The sequence below is a fragment of the Puma concolor genome, chromosome C1 (assembly GCF_028749965.1).
Source record: "Puma concolor isolate L17-30 chromosome C1, mPumCon1.1.hap2, whole genome shotgun sequence".
Taxonomy (NCBI): Eukaryota; Metazoa; Chordata; class Mammalia; order Carnivora; family Felidae; genus Puma; species Puma concolor.
In genome coordinates, this window is record NC_141674.1 from 45,626,101 (window position 1) to 45,652,824 (window position 26,724).

Genomic DNA, 26,724 nt, shown 5'->3' on the forward strand with positions numbered 1-26,724 from the left:
CAAGCTGGGAAGACACGAACACTAACTGAGAGGCTAAGGGTATGGACTCTGGTGTCAGAAGGGCCTGAGAGAGAATTCCTGCTCTCCCACTTACTAATTACATAACTCCGGACGAGTTACTTAATGTCGGTAGATCGCTATTACATCATTAGCAAAATGGGGTTATGTAATACACTATTAACTTCAGCGTATTCTAAGGATGATTAATGACTCAATAAATTGTAGCCATCTTTATATGGTACATAATTACTGCTTAATAAGGTATAACCATTATTATAGTCACTATAATTAATAAAGATTCTGTTAATTTAGCAAATGTTTATTCTATTTCCTCTGAGAGGCCATCTATCATTTATGGTTGACATGGACATGGGCCATCCAGAAAGGAGACTTTCTGAGCCGCTGCGGAGGATGTGACGAACACACAGGCCCCAGCTGCCAGCAACACCAGGGTCCAGATTAGCAGGAAGGAGCTGCTTTGCCTGGGGTCACAGCTTTCCCCAGGGCAGCCCATGTCCAGAAGATCAGGCAAAGTGAGGATATAAATCCCAGCCATGTCAGCACAGGCCAGATGAACTCTCATGAGCAATACCCCTTCCAGCCCTCCTCACGGGCCCACTCAGACTTCTCCCTCTGCCCCATCCTGCTTGCTCACAGGTGCTGATCTCTAAGAGCCCACATCCCCAGCTCTATCCCCACCTCTGCCTCCAGAACATCCCACCGGCTACAGTATTATACAGTCACTAAGAACATGGGCACCGGACCCACTCTGCGTGGGTCTCATGCCTGACCTCCACTCTCTGGGGACTCTTGGATGAGTCCCTTAATGGAATGTTGTCTTGGTTTCTTTAACCATAAAATGGGAATTATATCAGCACCTCCTCCTTCATAGAAGCATGATGAAGATCGAATGAGCTACTCCGTGGGACACGCTTAAGAAGAGTGACTTTTAATCACTCAGGAAATGCTAGTTGTTACTACTCCCAACATTTCCATAGACTAGGCCCCACGCCACACCCTGGGAGCACAGAGAGAGTTCACGCGCCGTAACCCCTGCCCACGAGATGTCTGCATCCGAATCAGAAGAACGTGCTGTGGTCGGGGAGGGAATCCGTGAATGAGACACACGATCCTCCCGCAGCTGGGGAAAACATGGGGCGAGCCTACATAGTGAAGGCCTACATAGAGGAGGGGACCCTCCTGCGACTATATAAAGAACAGGAGAAGTGTGAAATGAGAGTCACGTCTGGCCCTGACATCCAGCCTACCTTCCCCCGCTCTAAACAGTGGTAAACACTAATAACAGTGCACACTGCCATCCGACAGCACATAAAGGATTCTCACGTCCATTCTCTTCCCATCTGCTTCTTCATTTCCACTAAAAAGTGGAACTCTAAAACCCCAACAATTACCTCCACTTTGAGGTCAGGTGAATCTCTGCCCCCAAGCTCCGCCCCCCCCACCCCCACCCCCACCCCCAAAAAGCAAAACAAGAAAGTGTTAAGTCAATTGGATTTCTGCGAGTTTTACTCAGGAAATACAAGAGTTATTTCACCTGAAGTAATCACAAGGCTATGCACGTAGTAAATACTACAGTCAGGAATTTCTTCCATTCACCGTCTTTACCAGTAGGGGCAGCTAAAAATGAATATATACAGTATTGGTCCCTGTGAGCAATTTTTTTTCTCATAAATTTTATTTATACCACAAATAAAAATACAAGGTTTGTTACTTGTGCTTATAACCTATTCAAATATGGAGCAGGGTGATTTTTACGTTTGATTACCATCTACTTGACTTATGTATTTTAATAAAGCCAGCAATGTGTGTATATTCTCTCAATATTCATGGGCAGTCATGGGAACTGTAAATTACATTAAACATTAACTTGCTTAGGACTGACACTGTTACATAAAAACAAATGACATATTCAGCTTTTTTTCCGTACCTCCATTTAAAGAACCGAGAGGGCAAGAAAAACATAAGGAAGAACGTGTGTTCATTTTATCCTCCCAACGATTTCGTGAAACAAAAGTATCATCCGCATTTTACATACGAGGAACAATGAGGTTCGCAGGTGTTGTCCGTAGGACAGATAAGCAATGACTAACAAAATCATGACCAACACAACACAAACAAGGGCTCTGTCTTGGCAGCCACATTCCACAGGGAGAATTAAAGTGTGGGGACCAAAAGACCCAAGTTCACATTGTAGGTCTGCCACCTACTATTTGGGTGACCTTGGGCATGTTTTCGAACCTCTGTGTGCCTTAGTCATCCCAGCTGTAAAATAGTAGGTAAAGCAACACCAGCCTCTCAGACTTACTGTGAGATTCACGGAGGTGCAGGATGTAGTGACTGTTCAAAAGTTATTATCCTCCTTGTCCCACTTCCTGCCCATGTTCCTAGGTCCTCTTGTTCTTCCTGTAAGTAAGGGGGTTCTTCGGTCACAATATCAAATCCTGCTTCCCCCTCCCCATTGATTGATTCAGTACGGAAAAGAACAGCTGCATTGGGTCCCCCACCCAACCAGCCCAGCATCTTGATGCTGCCTCCCCGACCCCCCTGATACCTCCCCTGAAACCCCACAGTCCTTCATTACTAACAGCTTCCTTTTAGAAAGAGATGCCAACCCAGGCCTGAATCAAAAGCGGGAGTTCCTAGAATCGCAGCGGTGGAGGGACCTCTTATACGGCCTGCACAGAGCTTCCCCTACAGAGGACTTGTTCCACAGGCTACAAACGACTGCAACATGTCTAGTTAATTGATATGTCTGTCTTCGGGTGTCCCAGTGCCCGTTTTAGACCAAGTGAAAAACAACAACAACAACAACTGCAGTAAGGTCATGTCCTTACCTTTGATTCCCCACCCTTTTCAAGTGCTCTGATTCCTTTTTTGCAGAAGATCTAGTAACATTTTATAGAACCAGAACTCTACAAAATACAGTTTCAAAGATGTGGCCTCAAGAGCAAGAACTTGGGTGGGGAGATGGCTTCTAAATCTACAGAGACTCTTGCTAAAACCTTAAGTTCTAGAACCTGAGAGGTGAGACAGTATTGAGCATTATCTAGGTCAACCCTTTCATGGGGGTAACCCACGGGGACTGAGAGGCTCAGAGATGGCAAGTGACTTCCCCAAAGTCAGCCAGCAAGCTGGTGGCAAATGTGAGACCTGAACCCAGTTCTCTGAGCCCCGTGCTAATATTCCCCGGGTCACCACAGAGCCTTTCGGTTTTTAGCCTAGGCCATCAGGTTGAAGTAAGAGGGTGTGTCTAGTGCATCCGTTCATTGGTTCATTCATCCATTCCTTTACAAATCCTCCTGTATGCAAGAAAACACACCAAGCACTAAAGACGTAAAAGCTCTGGCCTCTCCCTTCTAGGAGTTCACACTCTAGTGTGAATTAGGACACATAAAGGAACAAACAGAGAGCACAGTGCTCTCAGCAGGTATATACAACAAAGTAGGCAAATGGAGAGGCAAGTGATTCTAGAAGGAAAAGAAGCACATGCCACGTGACTAAGGTCTGGGGAGGAGGATTAGAGAGGGCATCCGCAACAGAGGGCAAGGCTTGTGCAACGACACAGTGATGGCATGGCAAAGGGAGCTTGGATGCTTGCTAACAGGCCTCACCTGGAGACTGGGCACAGAGCAGGAACTTGTGGCATTCCCACAGCTTGGGATCTGCCACTTCCCTTCCTACGTTGTTTGTTCATTAGTTCATTCACTCATTCACTCATTTAATAGTGCTAGTGATTGGCATTCACTATGGGTTCTGGACATGTGGAATACATCAGCAGGTCCTGTCCAGCCACCGAGCCTCTACTCATCCCTCTTCAGACAGACAGACAGACAGACAGACAGACACACACACACACACACACACACACACACACACACACAAATACACACATACGGTAATTTTCTTGCTCTTGGTTTAATAAGCACATTAAAGGACAGTAACTGTCCTGCATATAAGAGAGACTCCATCAATTAAAGCTCCCCTTGGCCTGATAAAACTCTCCACTGGCTTTTAAAAAGACCTGCCCGACTGGCTTGGGGCATTTCTCACACTTCATAACTCTCCGCAGTTGCCCGCTCTTCCCCAGGACCTTCCCAGGGTAATAACTGCCTTTCAGAAGGTTACTGTTTCCCTGTTCCATAAATGTGAAAGAGTTCAGTCTCCAACCAGAGTGCCCACTGGATACTCCAGTATTCCCGTTCCTTTTCAGAATTGCAGAAATACTTCTTATAGCTCAGGCTAAATTTGTAACAGATCACCTGCTTCTGAGAGTTAGACAGATGCCTCTACCTTAAGACAATCGATCTTCACTTTTCTCATAAGAATTTCCTCTGAGGAAACACGGTAGAAGAACCAGCAAAGCATGGAGCTTGGTTACCAGAGAGAATTGAATTTGATTTGTGAACAAATTATTTTGCTGTTCTGTGACTCTATTTACTGAATCAGTAAAATGGAAATAGTAAGACCTACCCAATAGGGTTATTACTAGCATAAAATAAGACAGTATGGGTAGGGGCTCCCGGGTGGCTCAGTCAGTTGACTATCTGACTCTTGACTTGAGCTCAGGTCATATCTCACAGCTCACAGATTCGAGCCCCACCTTGGGCTCTGCCCTGACAGCAAGGCACTCGCTCTCTTTCTCCCTCTCCCTCTCTCTCTTTCTCTCAAAATAAATAAAGTTTCAAAAAAAAAAAAAAACAGAGAGAGAGCATGGTAAAAGCATCTGATATACAAGGGGTGTTTAATGACTATAACCAAAGAAGATTGCAACCAGGCAGACTGTGTTTCTTGACAAACTGTGAGGTCTCAAGTCTCCAAAGGCAACCAAGGACAAAGTTCCCCCAAAAAGAGTTCAATAATGGTCTTCGTTGACTATTTCCTTGCATTAGTAATAACTCATTAATACACCTGCAAGCTAGATGTTACCCTTCCTTGGGGATCAAATTACAAAGGCTACTTACCTATGGGGAAGTCCACATTTAATTCATAATTTATTAATGAAACCGGAATGTATTTTTTTGTGGTTATTCATTTAACAGTTCTACTTCTCACCGGCGGCCATGTGTCCCTGCGTGGGCAACAAAGTTCTCTGATTTAGTCTTCCTACCATAATTACACATGTCAGAGAAATACCATAAAGAACAAATGAGATAAATGTCCATACAACACTGTGCTTCTTTAATGTCATTTCCCCAGTAATTAAAATTGAAAGAAACATTAAAATCCTCCCTGCTTACCATCAGCTAGTGTTCGAGCAAAAAAAAAAAAAGAGACAAACCGAAGAAAAGGAAAAACAACAACAACAACAAAAAAAAACAAACAAAAAAGTTAGCTGTAAAAGAAAGAAACCTTCATTATGAGTTTTATTGTTCCAACTACTGTAAACTGTGTAGGAATCGGAGCTGCAAAGCTACCCATTAAACTGTCTGCTCTTTCCTGTTTAAACAAGGCCCCTCTTGGGCTGGGGCCGCCTGAGCCTTCATGGGTCTGCATCCAGGAAGGAAGACGTTTCTACGGTAACCGCTGAGGCCTTCTCTGGAGGTTCTCTGGGAGAGGCCAGGGTCTGGTGCAAGTGACAAACCCCAGTTCCCTTGATAATGTACAGAAAGGTAGCAGCCCTGATGTCCAGGCGTGAGCAGAATGAGAGCATTCAGGCGTGAAATCCCTTTCAATCGGCTGTTTGTTCCCCACCCCCCCACAACCCCGCCCCCAGTTGGAGAATTCACTTTGTGCAGCTCTTTTGAGAAATGGCCGACCTAGGCTCAGTGGTGTATAAATAATAAATATTCCAGAAGGAAAGATATTTGGGGGATTTGGGAAGGAGGCTAGTCGGCTTCCCTTTGTAATTTGGTTCAAGTTTTTAGAAGGCCTGAAAGCGTAAAAGATCATGGAGAATCAAGTAACAGATCGCAGCCCAAGAGCCTCATTTTATAAATGGGGAGAGAAGTCACGAGAAGGGGGTTGGGGGCGGGGGGGGGGGGGGAAGAGCAGTCAAAATCACAGAAGGAGGTGGTCAGTATAAAAACATATCCTAAGCGCCTGGTGAATAAGGCCTGCATTGTAGAATTGGGACCGTCACCATCCAGTGCGGTAAATAGTCACATGGGGAGCTGGACAAGAAGCGATGGGGATATAAAACAAAGAAGAAAGAGAGCTTGAGCTGAGACTCAAAGAATAAGTAGAAGTTGCTATCGTGTATTAGCATTACAATGTGCTAGGCACAGTATGGGCTCTGTCACGTTCATCTTCACAACATCCCTCTTTGGTGGGTGGCTAGTCTTTGACTAGCCATTTTTTTTAAGAGATAGAACAGGTTTAGGGGAGTCACTGGCCCACACAGCTGGCAGATGACAGAGTCCGAATTCAAACCCGCATCGGTCTGATTCCTACACCCACGCTCCTTTTGTTGACCACCGATACGCTGCCTGCCATACATAAGTGCAAGAGTCTAGGATGTGGGTGAGCTGGGGACCGTGTTCTTGGAAAAGAAACAAACAGTACAGGCAAAGAGACAGAGGTACCACGTATAATGTCTCCGCCTGGTATCTGACCAACTTGAAGTGGCACCGACGATCTCTCCCAGTCTTGTCTAGGCCTAAGGAAGCCTCAGCACTGCTTCTGAATTCTAAGAACCTGTTCTTGGCCATAGTGGGACCATCTGAGGCTTACCCAACAGTAAAATCCTGCACACAGTTGGTGGCCTGGATGTAGCCCCTCCATCCCTCATGGAAGTCGGAGTAATAAAAGCCATAATGAACCATTCTCTCTTTTACAACTTACTTTTACAGCTCGTGGGGTTCGGGAGACTTTAATCATTCGGATCCCCCTTCATTCCAGATACTCAGAGTATAAAGAATTTCCAGCTCAGCTTCTTTCCATGGGGACATGTTGACCGTTGGTGCCTACAGCCAAAGTGGTTCCAGTTCAGTAAAAAGTTTTTCATGGAAAATCCGTGGCTGAGCTTGATGGAAAAATGGCCTGCTCGTTAGGGAGCTCCACCAGTCCATGCCAAACGGAGTGAAAAATAAAGAAGGTTATCCAGATGTCAAGGCCAAACTGGCCACGTGTAGGTAGGAACTATCCAGGTTATAACAGCCACAACTGACTGCTTGCTCTGCAAAGAGCACTTTATATACAGAGTCTTATCCTCTTCACAATCCTCTATGCCACTGCACAGATGAAGAAACTGAGTCTCAGAAAGACTTAGCTGATTGCCTAAGATCAGATAGGGAGAGTAAGTGGCCACGCCAGGATTTCTACCCAGAACTCTGATCCCCCAAAGCTCTACAATTTCCACATCAACCTCAAATCATCAATCCAGCAGTCAGTTGGGATTATCATTTTTGCCACTATTTTGTGCTAGGTCCCAGTGGACGGTTCCATGCTCAACACTGGAACCCAGGTTCCACTGGTTAAAACATACGACCACGCTTTAGCAGGCAAGTACCTTTTGTGCTGCAGGTGCTATGCTTGGTCCAGAGAGTTTAGAGATTGTTTCATTCTACAGGTTAGTCAATGAATATACACAAGGGACAACATTGTGAGAGGTGCTGATGCTAACGAGGTGAGCGAAAAGCAGAGACAGACCTTCACAAAAGACTCTCACGCTGTGATGGGTGATGGGTGGATGAAATGGGGACACAAAGGAACACACCTTGTCATTAAAGTCAGAGAAAGAGTCCCTGAAGGAGTGATAAGTAGGCAAGATTGGGGTCATAGTTGGGGCAGGGGGAGAAGAGCTGGGGGAAACTGGTGCCAAAAAGGAGAGAAAGGGACAAGTAAAGCAGGCAACTACAAGGAAACGTGACTCAGGGCCATGATCAGAAAGGACACCACACTTGTGGAAATGGAAAGGACAGTAGCTCATCTGCCTAAGGGGGAGTGATACCTAGGCTGAGAATTGAGGAATGCACCAGGATCCACCAGATGAAGGATTGTTTGATGATACATATGGAGAAACAGCACACAGAGAGAGCCAGAAACAAGACAGCATGTGACACTCTTGGGAAACTGCAAGTGCTAGCATGTGTCATGGGACTAAGAGAACAAAGGAAGGGCCAAGATGGGGGTGGGGATGTTCCAGGAAGTGGCACTGGTAGTGAATAATGATCCTACTGGGGAACATCATTCTGATGGCAAACTCACAGCTCAGAGTTGATTTGTTCTCGTATTAACAGGGCCGACGCCAGCATCATGCAAGGGAAGAGAAATGGGAAAGGGAGAAGGAATTGGAAAGGGAGCTAATGTTTATTGAGCACCTGCTAAGTGCCAGATACTTTCAGGCAGAACTCCATTCTGTGGATAAAGAAACTGAGGCACCAGAAGACGAAGTCATCTGGCCAAGGTCATATAGGAAACAGACAGGGAGCCAGCATTCATGCTACATTCTTCCGTGCTGACCTCTGGATCTGCCTTGTGACTCTATTTTCAAGGGCTTTCTAATCTGACCAGAATGTTATCCAAGTGGGTGATTAAGACTGGCAAACAATAATGGCATTAGTCAGGACACTTATCTGTAAATGACAAGAATCTAAATTCAACTAGCTTAGGTAAATGATGGATGGTAGGTATGTCAGGATTGAGGAAGTAAGGAAATGTTTAGCACTAGGGCATAAGAGGGTCAGGAAGCCACTGGGGCCTCAGGAACAAATAGACTCGCCAGAGCCCTCTGTCCCTCTTGTCTAACTTTCTACCCATGGGCTTTACTCTGTCTTACCACCCACCATAGTTCTTCCTCTCTGCAGCAGGAGTTTGGTTATCCATGGATGTGGGGCCTCTAGCACTACAGAGGGACCTGCTGTTTCAATTTTTAAACTCAAGGAAAGATCTCTGATTGGCCCAGGGTGCATCAAATGTCCACCCAGGAATCGATCAGCTGCAACTAGGATCAGAAACATGGCTACTGGGGGTTCACGGTTGTGCACTGGGGGGTTATTCTCTGAAGCTCTCTATGAATCAAGAAGCCACTCCAAAGAGTACCTACTAAATTAATAACAACATTTATCATTTATGGGAGATACAACACATGGCAGGCTCTGAGATGAGAAGGCACATTGTTCTATCTTCACCTCATTTGATTCCCACAACAACCATGAGAAGTAGTGACCTCCAATTTACGTATAAGGAAACCGAGGCTAAGTCCCAAAGTCCCACAGCTAGTAAGTGGTAGGGGTCGCATTCAAATCCTGAAACGACCCCAAAGTCCTGCACTCAACTCCCACACTTAATTACCCTCTACTGCCTGTGACTGATGCCTTATGCGTTGGCCTCCTTGAAACTAAAGTGAGGTGTTCATAATTCAGAAGTCCTGGGATCCACCTATGCCACTGTCAAGCTGTGTGGCCTTGGACAAGACTCCTAATCTCTGTGCCTCCATTTTATCGTGTGCAAAGTGAGGGTAATAATTTGTGCTTGCCTACTTCTATGATCGCAAGATTAAGTGGGTCTGAAAGGGAGTTGCTTAGGAAAGAACTCCATTTTAACAAAAGTGAGCTATTATCATCAGTTTATATCTTATCATTCCAGTATGCCATGATTTTCAAACTTTCTCTATTTAAAGCAAACCTGTGCTTTGAAATACGAGTGTGTTTGTGAAGAGCCAATAGGCAGACCCAAATGTTTTAGGCCATATATATATATATATAATTTATATTTATATATATATAATATATAATTTATATTTTTATATATATTTTATATATTTTTATTTTATATATCATATATTATATCTTATATATCATATATATTTAAAATATATATATATTTTTTATTATATATATATATTTTAGAACTCTATGTCGACAGAATTTAACTCAGGAAACAGAAATAGAGTTAATTGATCCTGGATCCAAATGTTGGGCTCTTCTTGCTTTTTTCAAAACAGATATAAACATTGCTCCTCTGGATTCATTCTGTGCTGACACCACCTGGTTTCTGCTTATTTTTTCATTTCACCCGCTTCAGGGATATCGAATTATAATTGGTTTCTGCTGAACTTTCTCATGCTGTGAAGTACTGATTAACAAAGAAAATGAAAGTTTTCTTTCATTTGGTCAACAAGTTCTGCCCTGCTGCAATGTCTCAGATGGCAGTCCTGTAAGGAATTAAGGCTCTGTGGAATAATCCCCATCCTTAGGAAATGCCTGCAAGGCTCTAATGGGAAGCCTCTGGAAGCCAACATTCTGTTGATGGCCCACTGGCCACAAATTTGCCCAAATGGGGGCATAATCCTCCGGCTCCTGAACCCACACATGTAATCACGCCCTCAGCCAGGTCCATCACCTAGATGGTCTCCAGTCTGCGTCCTCTTCTCTACTCTTGTCATACCTAAGCACAGACCTTCCCACCTCTGTTTAAACAGGCTCCTAACCAGCCCCTCACCTCCACACTGGTGCCAGAATGAGCTTCTTAAAACAAAGATCCAACCATCTCAGCCCTGCTGAGCACCTTCCTGTGACTCCCTATTCACTAGATAACAAAGCCCAGATTCCTGGTGTTCTCCACAATTTGATTTGTATATATCCTCCTGGAATCATCACATTGCACCACCACACCATCAGAATCCAGCCTACCCTGTCATCAGAGCAATGATACTACATTGCTGTCTTTTATTGAGGGTCTAAGACATGTCTGATTCTCTGTAGCACTTTTGCACAAATTCTCAGAAAGCTGTGAGGTATTTTTATACCTTTTTTACACCGAGATTCAGGAAGCTCAGGAAGCTGCCCAAGATCACCCAGGCGGCAGAACAGAGACCCAAACCCAGGTTCACCTGACTCCCAGATGCTCTCCACTCTGCCCTGCGGATGTTATGAAATACTGGCAGTTCTCTGAATGGACCGTGTTCTTTCTACACCAGCACCGTCTTCGCGATTTCTCTCCCCCCACCCCCACTTTCTTTGCCTGCTGGCTCACTGCTACCCATCCCCTAAGATTTGGCTCAAATATCACCCTGGGTGAAACTCTGAGACGCTGCAGGCAGAGAAAGAAAGAGACCCAGACGGGGAGGCAGGAAACCAACAAGTCCTCACTGTCTCACCTAAGCCTCCTTGTCTATAAAACGAGGGCAACAACCCACACCCTGCCTACCACCTGGAGTTTCGGGGAGGATCAAACGGGACTCTGCATTTGAAACCACTTTGCAAACTATCAAGCCCCATATAAATACAAGTTATTATTAATTGTTGTATTAATTAAATAATTAAATCCCAGCTATAATAATGAATCTAAGAAATTACTGTTAATGACTATTAATCAAAATGCATGTTGACGGTAATTATGCTAAGTAAAACTCTCAATAATCATGATAATTAGCCCTGATACTGAGAAGTGGCCCATGGGGTGTGGACTAGCATGAAACTGGAGTAAACATCGCAAATGAGAGCTGGCAAAAAGACGCAGATACAGGCAAATGAGCCAGACAAGCAGATTAGCCTGGCGCTCCTCGTCCCAGTTCCATGGTGTTGAGGTCAAAGGGAATGATAAACACCCACACCGCCTACCACGCTATCAGCTCCTGAGGTGCAACTGTCCATGCGGTTGTGGTGTGTGTATCTATCTCCCTGTGGGAATGCTTTCATACGAAGCTTCACCACGGTGAACTGCTCATGGGTCCATGGCCATGCCATTCCCTAACACCACCTACTCATCACATTGTCCATGCCTCCTGACAGACCCAAGGTCCTTCAGGTCCCAGTTCATGCACATTGTCTTCAGCGAAGTCTTCCTGGGATTTTTCTGGAACACCAGGAATCTCTCCCTCGTGCTTCTCCTCACCCTCTGTGGACCTCCACTCTGGAACATACCATCCCAGTTCTACCACTTGCAAGTTGTGCTTCTTTGAGAAGTTCCTTAAGGGGGCACCCGGGTGGCTCAGTTGGTTGAGCATCTGACTCTCGGCTCGGGCTCAAGTCATGAGCTCATGGTTCATGGGTTCGAGCCCCGGGTCAGGCTCTGCACTGGCAGCACGGAGCTTGCTTAGGATTCTGTCTCTTCCCTCTCTCTCCGTCCCTCCCCTCCTCTCTCTCTCCCAAAGTAAATAAACTTAAAAAAAAAAAAAAAAGAAAAATAAGTTAGCTCAAACGTGATTATGCTTCAGCTGCCTTACCTATTCAATGAGGACAATACAGCATGGACCATACAAGATTGTTTTCAGAATTCAGTAAGATACGTAAGACTTCTAGAACAAGATTAGACACATAGCACTTGATCAACAATTATTATTATTATTATTATTATTAATTGTATATGTCTCTATATCTATTGCCCTGCCAGACTGTGAGCTCCTTCTTTTTGAGTCCCTATCTATACTTGCCACATCATAGTTGCTCTTTTCATTGTTGTTATTAAAATGGATATGGATAGGGGCGCCTGGGTGGCGCAGTCGGTTGGGCGTCCGACTTCAGCCAGGTCACGATCTCGCGGTCCGTGAGTTCGAGCCCCGCGTCGGGCTCTGGGCTGATGGCTCGGAGCCTGGAGCCTGTTTCCGAATCTGTGTCTCCCTCTCTCTCTGCCCCTCCCCTGTTCATGCTCTGTCTCTCTCTGTCCCAAAAATAAATAAAAAACGTTGAAAAAAAAAATATTTAAAAAAAAAATAAAATGGATATGGATGGGTGATATTCTAAAGAAACGCTGTGACAAGAGTAAAGGTAGAGGAGTGGTGAAATCATTGACTATGGAATCAGATTTGGTTTAAATCGTGGCTCTTCTGCTTGCTTAGACATTGGCTTTGTGCAAGTCACTTCCCTTTTCTAGGACTCAGTTTCCTCATCTAGAAAATGGAACCAATAACCCTTTGCCCACTTCCTCACAAGGTCCATTGTGGGGTTAGAATAAGGACACAGATGTGAAACTGCTTTGTAAACCAAAAGGCACTAATCAAATGTAAGATACATTTCCTATTATTGGAACCATCTGGAAGTTGTTTGGACTTACAAATTGATAGAATCAGTCAACACCTACTTGGCTTACACAAAAAGTGGTTGTTAGGCTTGGGTACTTTTAAAAGCCCTTAACCCTATGCATATGGCAGGTCTTCTCCATATTCACCCCAATTTGAGAATTTTCAAGTTTCTTTCCCCAAAGACTAAGTAACGACAGGAATTAAAAATATAGCTAAGGCTAAAACTTCACTAAAGATTTTCAGTTTCTATTTCCCTTAAGGGAATTTCTAGAGCCCTGGCTAATAGCTAAGTTATTAAACACAGCTCAATTTACAGGGTTTCTGGAGGTGTCAGGAAGCTCAACCTCAGGGGTTACTTTAGGATAATAGGGAGTTTAGATTAAGATAGCTAGTAAATTTGGCAAAGACAGAACCACAGAGATGGCAAGAACACTGGACTGAAAGTCAGAAATCCTAAATTCAAACCTAGTTCTATAGCCTTCTAATTGGGATATCTTCTCTACCTGGGCTTTATAGCCTTCTAATTGGGATATCTTCTCTACCTGGGCTTTAGCTTTCTCAGTAAAATGTGGATAACATACCCCCCCCCATTTCATTAGCCTTTCCCATACAACAAATCACCCTAAAGGTAGTGACTTAAAACATCAAGACCTTGTTGATCACCATTATGTGCATTGGTTAGACAGATGCACTCAAGCAGTGTGAGCCCACTCATAGGGCAGCATTCAGCTGGTGGGTCAGTTGGGACCTGGGCCCAGGTAATGCAACTAAGTCTCTGAGTCCCTTTTTTTGTACAGGGTCTTTCAGACATAAGGAGCTAGATAGGGCAGGTGGTGGGGTGGGGGGAGATTTTCTCCTGGCATGGCATTGTACAACCACAAAAGTAGAAACCATATGGACTCTCAAGGCATAGCTTCCCAGAGCGTCACTTCCTCCATATTCTACTGGGCAAAGCAAGTTATACAGTCAGTCAAGAATCATGAGTTGAGCAAAGAGAATCCACTATTTGATTAGAGGAAGGCAAAGTCAAGTTACAAAAAGGGACCTGGTCACAGTGAGGCACGATTCATTGGAAGCCATTTTTGTATCAATCTAACACACATATGTCCTGCCCCTGGGGTTATTTACAAGCAGGTAAGTTGATATAATTACAGGCTCTTCATAAAAAGTGAAGTGTTAGGTCATACAGATGGAAGAGAATTTATTTTTTGTCCTAATATTTGTATTTGTATTACTTAACTGGTCTCAAGATGATCTGGGTTAAGTTTTCAAATTTTGATTCTCTATTAGTTAAGAAAAGTGTATGAGAATATAAAGGAAAGAATCCCAGATGGATGATAGAATATCATCATTTTCCAGGGGTGCCTGGGTGACTCAGTCAATTAAGTGTCCGACTCTTGATTTTGGCTCAGGTCATGATTTCACGGTTCATGGGATGGAGCCCCACATCGAGCTCTCTGCTGACAGCATGGAGCCTTCTTAGGATTCTCTCTCTCCCTCTTTCTCTGCCCCTCCCCTGCTCTTGCTTGCTGTCTCTCACTCTCTCTCAAAATAAATAAATATGAAAAAAAAAAAAGAATATCCTCATTTTCCAACCTATAATGAATTAGTAGACTCAGGTTTTAAGTATAGTAGCTGCTAACATCACAAAACCCAAGACAACTAGGGATGCCTGCGTGGCTCACTCAGTTAGGCATCTGACTTTGGCTCAGGTCATGATCTCACAGTCTGTGGGTTCAAGTCCCACATTGGGCTCTATGCTGACAGCTCAGAGGAGCCTGGAGCCTGCTTCGGATTCTGTATCTCCCTCTCTCTCTGCCCCTCCCCTGCTCATGCTCTGTCTCTGTCTCTCAAAAATAAATAAATGTTAAAAAAAAAAAAAAAAAGAAAGAAAGAAAACAAGATAACTCGATATGATGTGACCCTGAGGAGGACTACTATATCAGCTGTGAAGTTCTCTTGCCAAAATAAAAAAAAAAATTGACCCTAAGTCTGATCAAGCTTCTAGGTACAACTTCTAATTTTCAGGAATGACAAAAGAAAAAGGAACATGTTAAACCATACTACAAAAGTGCAATCGGCAAAATCCAGACTGGGAAACACTATAGGAAAATAATCTCATTTTTCAATAAATATACTACAAGGGGATAAAAAAGAGGTTGAGAAGAAACACATACATTAAGAGAAACCAGTAACAATGTGTGGGACTTATCTGAGTTCAAATAAACTAAAAAAGTACGACATTATGAGACAAGTGGAAATTTATAAACTGGGTAATTGATGACATGAAGGGATTAAAGCTAATTTTAGGTGTGAGCTGGTATTAGTATTACATCTTCTTAAAAGACTCCTTAGCTTTTAGAATACCTATGAAACTATTTACCTGGGAAATGATACTATAGCTGAGATTTGTCTTACAGAGTGGGAATAAGCGGATGAGGTTACAAATGAAGCAAGAATGCCCACAAGGTTACAACTGTGAAAGTTACATAGTGAGTACATGGGCATTCATCACACACTTCTGGCTACCTTAGATCTTTGAAATTCTCCATAATAAATACATTATTTTTAAGAGTGGGACAAGTAGATGGACAGTGCTGGGTTCAAATAGCAGCCCCAGGTCTCCTCTCCTTAACTGTATGTCCTTGAAAAAGTAATTTCACTTCTCTGAGCTTCCATGTCCTTACCAATAAATAGGGATAATCTCCCCTCGTTAGTTTCCCATGAGGCCATGAGCGCCAAGCCAAATGAGCTCACAAATGCAGAAGTATTTGATAAACCATGAAGGGCTACCCACATGTAAGGAACTGTTTTTATCACCGTCACTACTGACCTTGAAACTAGTTTGGATCCGTTGGCACCTGCTGCCCCCTTAGTAACAGTAGCTCTTCACAGTTGGTCTGTTCCCATGAGAAATTAAGTGCAATGGGCTCAAAGAGCTCTTTGAGCTCTATGACCTGGCTCAAGGGTCTGATGATTATTTTTTAAAATCTCATCTCTTGTCTTTATCTCAAATCCAACTGGGGAGAATTTCTGCTTTGGGTCAACATGGAGTAAGAGACACTGGATTTATTCTCATCCGTTATGTTTTCATATGTAGTATATGTTTCATATGTACATATATGGTTTTCATATGTGTATATATATGTGTGTGTGTATATATATATATAGGTTTTCAAGAGATGTGAGAAATAAACAAATTGAGTCCCACGATTTCCCAGTTGACTGCCTTGAAAGAGTTTTCAGACAAAAACGGAATAAAAGACATTAAGGTTCGAAAGAGAGTAAAATTGACTTTATTCACAGATGACACCATCATCTATGTAGAAAATCCTATAGACTTTACCAAAGAAAAGCTACTAGAAATGAGTGACTTTAGCAAAGATGTAGGGTACGAGATCAATAATACAAAGATCAATAGTATTTCTATATACTCGCAATGAAATATCAGAAATTAAAATCATAAAAAGATAACACTTCCAACAGCATCAAAAACATAAAATTTTTAGGGATGAATCTGAAAAAGCTGTGAAATACCTGCATACTGAGAACTGCAAAACACTGCTGAGCGATGTCAAAGGAGACCCAAATAAAGAGATTACCACAATCGTTAAGGCAGATGGCTCAGTATGAAGACGTCAATTCTCCCCAGATTAATGGACAGACTCAGCACTATCCCAATCAGAATCCCAGCAAAATTTTTTAGGTAAATTGGCAAACTGATTCTAAAATTCATATGAAAATGCAAAGATTAACCAAAAACAAGTTTTAAAAGGCAGAACAAAGTTGGAGGACTTCCACTATCCGATTTCAAGACTTATAAATTTACACTAACCAAAACAGTGATGCTGGCACAAAGCCAGACACATAGACCGACGGTACAGAATAGAGTCCAAAGGTATAAGGACACAAACAATTATATGATTTTCAATACAAGTGCAAGGGTATTTGGTCAAGAGCCGTCTTTTCAACAAATGGTGCTAGAATTAGATATGCATGAGCAAACAAAATATTCTTGAGTCCCTACTTTGTGTCATAAACAAGGATCCGCTCTAAATGAACCACAGACCTAAATGTGCCACCTGAAACTATATAATTTCTAGAAGAAAAGAGGACAAAGCCTTTGTGACCTTGAATCAGGGAAAGATTCCTTAGATCCAACACCACACAGCACCAAGATAAAAGAACAAAACAGACTGCTGACTGTAGGGGTCGCTCTGCTGGCAAAATAATCACCAGGCTGTCTTGGAGAAAAAGCAAAGCTTTTCATGAAAATCCCTAGGTAAAATCTTTATAGCTCTCTAAAGAAAGCTAGATTCATGTGGGTTTTCTATTATTCCTCAGAAACAGAAAGGCCATATCTGAAAAAAATAGCTCCTTTTAGTTCCTTTTTTTAGACCCAAATCCAGAACTTGTCTTTTTTGCGTTGGTTTTTGGCTTTTATCACCACCAACCCTTCTCGTCCATCCTCTTTAGAATTCTTTCTCTGCCTTTTGAGAATTAAGAACTATTGTTCAGGCTTTGACAACTTCTGCTTACCTCCAGTATCCCTGCTCCAACCATTTTTATGTAACCAGCTCTGCAAGTACCACAGACAAGGTACTGAGTGTGTTTCGGTCTCAGAAGAAAACAAAGCGATGGGGCACCTGATCTCTAACGCCTTTTTCAGCTCAGATCTGCTCTTATTCTCAGATTTCCAGGAAAAATGAATCAGCAGTAAAAGAGCGTGAATTACAACGAGTGTTACAGTCAACAAAGTACCTCTAGAATGCTGTTACACACACGCACGTACAAGATGCTTTTCCCCGCTACTCCCGGATTGTAACCACAAATAGGAGTGACCGCTTGCTATTACCCAGATCATTAATTCACTTGAATACAAGGCACACTGGAATGAAGCCACATTGGACTTAGACAGGTCTGGGGCGTCTTGTCAAATAGCCAATCATACATGCGCTTAGCACATGCCTTCATTCGTTCATTAAACTAATATGTCCTAAGCACTTACTATGCCCAGGTGCTCTGCAGGATAATAAAGATGCAATGCTCCCATTCTGGCAAAGGAGACCCACAGAAGGCTCCTCCCTGCAGTGCGTTTACACATGTCCCTTTGGTCTGGGATAGTCCTGTTCTTCTCCCTTCCCCTGGCCCACTCCTGGTTATTTCCTTGCATCCCTCTATTCCTTTCCTTCTTTGCCCTTGACATCATCGATGTCCACGTTATTCATCACTGTGTTCTCAGCACACTTGGCACAGTCCCAGGAGAGAGCAGATGCTTAGTCAACACACACAAACTAATGGAATGAACAAAGAAACAGATCAAGGGGGCATAAATGGATGGGGAGAGGAGGCATTGAAATGTCCCCTACAAGTGTTGGGTTTAGGTAAAGACTGCGGTAGGTGAAGGATGAAGACAGTAGGCAAGAAGGCGTCTCTTCTTCAGCCCATGATGTCGTATCCGGGAAATAGTCTCCTAACTGGTCTCAAAACTTCTGCTCTCTTCAACTTGACAGGCTGAGTTATTGTGCTATAAAGTCAGCTTACAACATGTCACTTAACGTCTCCAAAATGCAATGGACTCCCTAAGGAAAAACAGACAAATTCTCCAGCATGGCGCCACCCTCTCCCCACAAAAGACCCGGCTTTCTACCATCTGTCTGTATCTGTATCCCCTCTAAATCACTTCACAAAGCAGTCACGATGACCTCCTCCCCACTGACCAAACACACCCTGCTCTTGCCGACTTCTACACGCACCCTGTCCTTCGTCTTCCCTCTGCCGAAGCTCTCATCGGATTCCAATGTAACTCCGATGCCCTCTTCTCTGTGGAAGCTTCCCTGGTGAGCCATCCTTCCTCCCCTGGATGCATCTCTCCTCCCTTCTGCTTCCACTCCACATGCTTCCACTTACTTGATGTGCAGAAGTCATTCTTCTTTTTTTTTTTAATCTTATTTATTTTGAGAGAGAAAGAGACAGAGACAGAGCATGAGTCAGGGAGAAGCAGAGATAGGAAGAGAGAGAATCCCTAGCAAACTCCATACTGTCAGTGAAGAGCCCAACATGGGGCTCGAACCCAAGAACCTTGAGATCATGACCTGAGCTGAAATCAAAAGTTGGATGCTTAACCGACTGAGCCACCCAGGCACTCCAGAAGTCATTCTTCTTAATGTCATAGTTTATATCTACATATCTTTCAGCAGCTTATGAGCTCTGCTAGGTTACAAGCAGCCCAGAAGCTGCTCCTGACATGGTTTAAGTGCTCAGTAAATGTCTGCTGGATTACATGTCCCAAGGCATCTGCACAGGACATCCATTTCTACTGTCCCTTGCTTCCAGTAGTGGGTCACTAGGAAAGCATTGATATCGTCCTCTCAAAAACCAGACAGCAGCCTTCTCTCCAACTCTGATAGCTTATTTATGCATTGAATATTTACTGAACACTCACCATATTTTAGCCACTTTTCTAGGCATTGGGAATACAAAAAAAAAAATCCTTGCCTTGACGGTGCTTATATTTAAGTGAATAGGAGACAAACAATAAATAAGTATTATACGAAGTACATCAAGTGGTGAAAATACTATGGAGAAACATAAAGCACAAAGGGGGACAAAGAATACATGGCATGCTGCAGGGCAGGGGTTCAGCAAGGCCTCTAATAAAAGGTGACTTTGGAACAAAGACTCGAAATAAAAGAGTGAGGAGGCGGATGCCGGAGTACGGGGCATCCCAGGCAGAGGGAACATTCACACCACCAGATGCAACAGGAATGCCAACAATCCAGGTGAGAGAAAACCATCATTGGGGCACCTGGGTGGCTCAGTCGGCTGAGCATCTGACTTTGGCTCAGGTCATGATCTCACAGTTCATGGGTTCGAGCCCCGCGTCGGGCTCTGTGCTGACAGCTCAGAGCCTGGAGCCTGCTTTGGAGTCTGTGTCTCCTTCTCTCTTGCCCCTCCCCTGCTCCCATTCTCTCTAAAAATAAATTTAAAAAATAAATAAAAATAAACATTAAAAATTAAACAAACGATCATCTGCCCCCGAGTGACATGTTTAAGGATCAAGGCTAAGGCCAGTCTGGCTACAACACTGTGTACTTTGGGGGACAGTGGGAGCAGACAAGATATGATGGGTATGAGTGTGCAGAGGCTGCAAGGTGCCTTAAGGACCTTCCCTCTGTGTGAGATGGGAAGCCACTGGAAGGTTTTGAACAACAAAAAGAGATCAACTGGCATGTGCTTTAAAAATGTAATTTAGTTGCAGTGTTGGAGCAGGCAGGAGGGGAACAGAAACAGAATCAGAAAGGGACCCATTGGTGCAATACTCTCGACAAGAAATAATGGAGTTTCAGGACAGAGTGCTGGCTATTGTGGGTAAGAGGTAGACAAATTCTGGAGGTGTTTCGAAAGCCCTTGCAGGCAAGCTAAATGTGGAAGTAGAGGACATACAGAGAACGCAGTATGATTTTTGGCCTGATCAACTAGATAGAAGGGAGTTTTTTTCCAGTTTTATTGAGATGTAATTGTCATATAACATCGTGTAAGTTTACGGTGTACAACAGGATGATTTGGTACACATTACCTATCGAGAAGGATTGCCATGATCGGATCACTTAACACCTCCATCACCTCCCATAATTACTTTTGTGTATCGGGAGAACATCAGAGATCTACCCTCTCAGCTACTTTCACGTATCTGATGCAGTACTGTTAACTACAGTTGCTGGGATGTACACTGGATCCCCAGAACTTTCTCATCCTGTACCTGAAACTTTGGACGCTTTCACCACCATCTCCCCATTTCCCCCATCCCCAGGCCCTGGCAGCCACTTAGCATAATGCCATCAAAGCCATTCCGTGTTGCCACAAACGGCAGAATTTCATTCTTTCTCGTGGCTGAATAATATTCCATGCTGTATAAACATGTATATTTAATAGATGTATCACATCTTTCTCCATTCATCTGTAGATGGACATGTAGGTGATCTCTATGAGTGATAGAGTGAAAGCTTGTTTGGGGGAACATTCTAGAGAGAAATGGAGGAGGAGTGCAGCTCATGACAGAATGTAGACAGAGCTGCCATTTGTCTTTGTTTAGCGTCGCAATCCCAGTCTGCACTTGCAGACCAGTGTTATATCCAGGTAAACGTGTCCCAGTCTGGATGATAAATTATATAACAATTCTAAGTACAGACAACTCTGTCTAGGTATCTATCAACATACTCAACCTATTTGTCCATATAACAGTGCACTTCTTCCTGTTTGACTTCCGAGAAGTCACATGGCTCCCAGTCCAAAGAGCCAAGGCCCGGAGGACTCTCCCTAGGATGATCATTTTTAGTGGTGGCAACACAGTAGAATCATCTGGAAACTAGGGCCCTACCCTCAATAATTTTAATTCATTCCACCTGAAATAAAGCCTGGGCCTGTTTTTCCTCTAGGAGATTCTAATGTGTGGCCAAAGAGGGGAGCCACTACCCTGATTAATGAAGAAGCAAGCAGCGAGTGGGTCTGATAAGGTTATCATACACCACTCTTTAGAAATCTGTCCAGAATCCTCCTTCCTGCTCATCCTCTGCTCAATGCTCTGGTTCATATGGTCATTTTCTCTACCTTGGGCTACTGGCATTGCTCTCCAGATAGTTTCTTTGCCCCTGAGCTAGCCATCTCCAGTCCATTTTCTCTCATATGAACAACTTATTCCTCTCAACGGACTCTGTCCTTCCTTTAGACATCTGATGTCGTTTGACGGACTTGAGGTTAACGTTCAAATTTCTTAAAATGTCATTCGAAGTCACATCAGTGCTCAAGAGTTGCACCGTGAATGAGGAAGGAATAAATGGGCTCAGACCACCAGGGTAAACAGAGGCGTGAACAGAGGATGAGTGACAGAACCGAGCAACATGGGCTTGAATGGGGGGCTCTCAAAGTCCCCCCAGAACTTGAGCAATCTACGATAGTAAGGAATTTCTGACTCGACACAAAGTCTGAGGCACATTGTGCTCATGCAGACCTTACCTGGATATGAGCTGGGGTACAGGGAGGAGGGGAAAGTAGGGAGTGAGATCCCTCATCTCTCACTCATCCCCACCCCGCCATTACCTATATCCCAGTCGCACAGAGAAATTACACTTGTTCCCCAAACAAGTCGCCCTCTCTCGCCTCCAGGCTTCAGCACATATTATATCCTCTTCCTGGATTGCTCTTTATCTCCCTTCTGCAATGAATTAATTTACATTCATCCCTTAGACCCTGGCTGCATGATAAGTCCCGCTGGCAAGGTTTCCCTGACACCTGTCACCCCCTTCCCCACCGCCTCTACCAAGCCTGGATCGAGGGCCTTTTCTGCACCTTCCCTCAGCACACCAATGGTCACTGTACATGTCTATCTTCCCAGCTAGGCTGCAGGGACCACATCTATCAGTTCAAAGCTTATTAACTCCTGGTTGAATAAACACTACTATGAATTGCATCTAAAGGGTTAGGGGAAATACCTAACATAAGTCCCCCCAAAATCACAGGTGCACAACTCTCCTCTGACATGTGAAGCCCCAAGGATGGCACACCTAACCTGGGCCTTGTTTTGCCTGGCCCCCATGGGTGGACATGTGCTTCACTTTGGCCCTGGTGCCTGCAACGTATGATTCATGCTGAAAGCACATCTGAAACTCTCATCTTTATAGCTCTTTTCTGAGAAAATTACCCAATCTGGCAGTCCTTCTGGCCCCACTCGACAGATCACAATAAGCCAGGCCAGATGGGAGGGGGGGAATGAACTCCACCATCAAATTGTCCAACGCCTGAAAAATGTTGGCTTTGGAATGATGCAGGCCCTCTCTTGTGCACTGACTAGAAACGGAGAAGGTGTGCCCTGCCAGGCCAAGGCAGTGAGGTCTCTGTGTTCCTGGCTGAGGCCCCCAAGCCAGCTCTGTCTCCACAGCAGAGCTCCCTGCCAGGTGGGGCGTCACAGCTGCGGAATCAGAGACGTTGTGCAAGAAGAGAAAGAAGTTTCCAACTCAGCGAAAGGACTCTTGGAGAGCAAGCTTGGGGGAGAGCGGGAGTCCCGAGCGAGGCCAAGAATCATGAACTAAAGTCCACGTGGCAAGAGCTAAGGATCTTAGCCGCAGCAAGGTCTAGAGGGAAGCGAACGAGCAAAAGTCAGGCGGGGAGAATGAGCGTGGTCAGAACACACGAGGAATTCCAGTGTTTCCTTACAGCCTGCTGTTTGTTGCAGAACTTTCTACGGAGTCAGGTTGTGTAGTAATTTATTCACCAGGCATTTATGGGGGCCTTTGTACTTTGCTCACTTGATGTGCACAACTACCCTTGCTTCTATTATTATGGCCATTTTAGAAATGAGGAAATTAAATTTCAGTGAGGCTCACAAGTGATCAAAGTGGGCTTTATGCCCAGGGCTTGTCTGATCCAAAGCCCCTGTTCTGGCTTGCAGCCCGTCCCGAACCCTCTCGTGGGCTGAACGACCCAGAGCAAAGGCATTCTCTCTTACCTCATCTATAAAATGAGGGTGCTGTAACCACTGACACCGTCTGTATAAAAAAATTTGGTCAACCAGCAGGCATCATGCAAATCTGAGTTGCATGTATTTGTTTATTTGCCTGCTTGTTTCTTTATATTTTTATTCATTCTGCAACAAAGCCTACATAAGACCACACACAGTAAAATAACACCGTCCAGTAACGTGAATACCAGTGCAGATGTACAAAAGAGATTAGTTTCTCCGCCTGATAAATCTTCACGGAGAAAGACTTCGCAGGCACAAATAAAACCCAAGGAATCCAATCTCACATTCATAAAATCATTCATTCAACAAACCCTTCCTAAGCCACCGCATTGGGCCAAACCCGAGTGCAGCATATAAATCATGAATAAAACACAGTCCCTGCCCTCAAGGATCTCAGAGCCTAGAAGAGAAAACAGAGTAATAAACAGGCCACTTTACAAGAGTGCCCAGCACTACAGGAAAGAAAAACACAGCAAACTGCAAGTTTGGGGAGTGACGGAAGGGCACCTAACCCGAGAAAGCACTCCTGGAGGCAGGAACTTGTGATTTTCCGCCCCCCCCCCCCACCTCCCCGAACGAACTGGATTCTGGGGGTGAAAGAAGAGTGGGGAGGAGTGGGTGTGTGAGTTGGCAGGTCTCTGGAACTGCAAATAATTGGCCTGGCTGAGGCTTAAAGGTGTAGGGGAGAGTGGGCTACGTATGACGAAGTTCCTCAAGCTACGAGAACTCCCCTCACTGTGCTCACGAGTGTCCCCATATCCAGAGCCCAGGGAGACATCAGAGAGTCTTCCAGAGCCTCCGAGGGCCCTGTGCCTCACTCAGATCCATCAGCTTCTCTAGCTCCTCCTACAGGTAGGCCTTAACGACCTCGTAGCTACGCCACATCTCACTTCCCCTACAAGCAAAGACAGGCAGCCCAAAGCTGCCTAGATTATGCCCATTCCCCTTAGCTAAATGCTTCAAGCCCTAAGTTAGACCGGCCCACCTTCAAAGCCTGGCATAGCCACTTACTCGCTGTACAAACTGGGCAAGTAATTAATCTTCTTGTGCTGTTTCCTCATCTGTGAGGAGGGGTGACAGCATCTACCGCATGAGGCTTGTGTGAAAATTAAATGAGATAATACAGGGGCGCCTGGGGGGCTCAGTCGGTTAAGCGTCCGACTTCGGCTCAGGGCATGATCTCACGGTTAGTGAGTTCGAGCCCCGTGTCGGGCTCTGCACCGACAGCTGGGAGCCCGGAGCCTGCTTCGGATCCTGTGTCTCCCTCTCTCTCTGCCCCTGCCCCACTCACTCATGTGCTCTCTCTCTCTCAAAAAATAAACATTAAAAATTAAAAAAAAAAATAAATGAGATAATACAAAGAACAGAGAGCAGCGCCTCACACACAGCAATGACGCAACGTTAACTATCATTATGATAATGACCCAAAGCATCAACTTCTACAATTCCAGCCACTTTATTTTTAACTTCAATTATTTCCAGGGACGGTGGGGGGGGGGGGGGGGAATATGGATGAAGAGTGAGACTGAGAAGAAAACACAAGAATCACTGATTAACATAGGGAAAAAACACAAAAACCCACACCATAAAGTCTCACACGGCCGCTATGGTCGAGTTTCAAGTTTGACGTCCAGTTTCCTGGCAGCCAAAGCAAAAAGGAGAACCAATTCATAATTACTTTCCCAGAACAGAACTTCTGAAAGAATTCCTCCCTCTGGCTTCACACAGGAGGCGCTACGTGAGGAAGCGCACAATATTCGCAGGGCTGTGTGGACCAGTCTGCTCGGGCCGCCATCACAAAGCACCAGAGACCGGGGAGCTTGAACGACGGACACTTACTCTCTCACAGAATATTCTCGTCACAGCCTTATTCTGGAGGCTGGAAGTCAGAGATCAAGGTGTCGGCAGGATTGTTTTTTCTGAGCCCTCTCTCCTGGGCTTCTGTAGACAGCCTCCTGGCTGCGACTTCACACGGTCCTCCCTCTGTGTGTATCTGGGTCCTAATCTCTTATCAGGACAGCAGTCATAATGGATTATAGCCTACCTGTAGGACCTCATTTCACCTGAATTATCTCCTTCAAGGCCCTATCTCCAAAGACAGCTACGTTCTGAAGTTCTGGAGGTTAGGACTTCAACACAGGAACTGAAAGGGGACACAGTTCATCCCATCACAGTGTCTCTGCCTCAAAGGCAATGAAGACATAACCCCATGTGATTTTGCACAAGATACCCTGAGGATGCTTCCACTGCACTCCTGATGGCTCAGCTTGATTCCAGAAGAGAACCCAGAGCATCCAGGGAGGTGAAAAAGTCATTGACATTCCAAAGATCTTTTGGGAAGATCACATCCCTCAGGCAGTGCTGGGAGGTGAAGGTGGGGCAAGAGAAATGGTGCCCCTGCTTCTCCTGGTGAGCCTGGAGTGCATTCAGTCTGAGGTATTGGCAGAGGCTCTCAAAGGTAGTGTTATTTTGAGGCAGGTTCCTCTAACAGTAATGCACGGCTAAGACAAAACAGGGAAAGCAGTTAAGAAAGGGCTGGAACTACCCAGGTCAAAGATGCAGATCTAAAACTGGCTTCACAGAGGCCACGGTTAAGAACACGGTGTCTGCAGCCCAACTGTGGCAATTCAAGGTCCCGCTCTACCATTTACTGTTTGTGGGATCTTGAGCAAGTTATCAAGCTCCTTTGTTCCTTGGTGTTTCCCCCTTTGTAACATGGGAATCAAAATCTAATCCCACAGAGTCGGCATATGGATCGAATGAGAGTAGTGTGACCAACCCTACATGATATACATGTGGGGTGGGCCGGTGGGGATTCAGGAAGGCTTTCCAGTAAAGGTTACCTCTGAGCCACCTCAAATAAAGGAGGAGTTGGTCAAATGTATCTGAAAAGAGAGGAACTTCCCGCCTTAGGGATCAGCCTTACAAAGGCACCTGCATCCTGTTCAGAAAGCCATGCCGTCACTCTGGATGGCCACAAGTATGCCCTCCTCCTCTCCTTTCAAGCACAGGTTAGGACAGCATTGCCCCGCCTTTATCCGGAAGGAAAGTCAATGGATCTTATGACACGGTTCAGATTTAACAAGCCACCCCGGAGGCAGGGATAGCAAATGGGGGGCTGGTGCAACACGCAGGCAACGAGGCCTGGTACAGGGGACCAGAAAGGCAGCCGTGCTGGTCTCCATTGACCTGCATACAGAGCAATTTGTCTGACTCCATGTAGAAGGGGAGTTTGTGGTCCAGCCAGTGAGGGAACCATCAGCCTGGCCTCGTGTGATCTGCC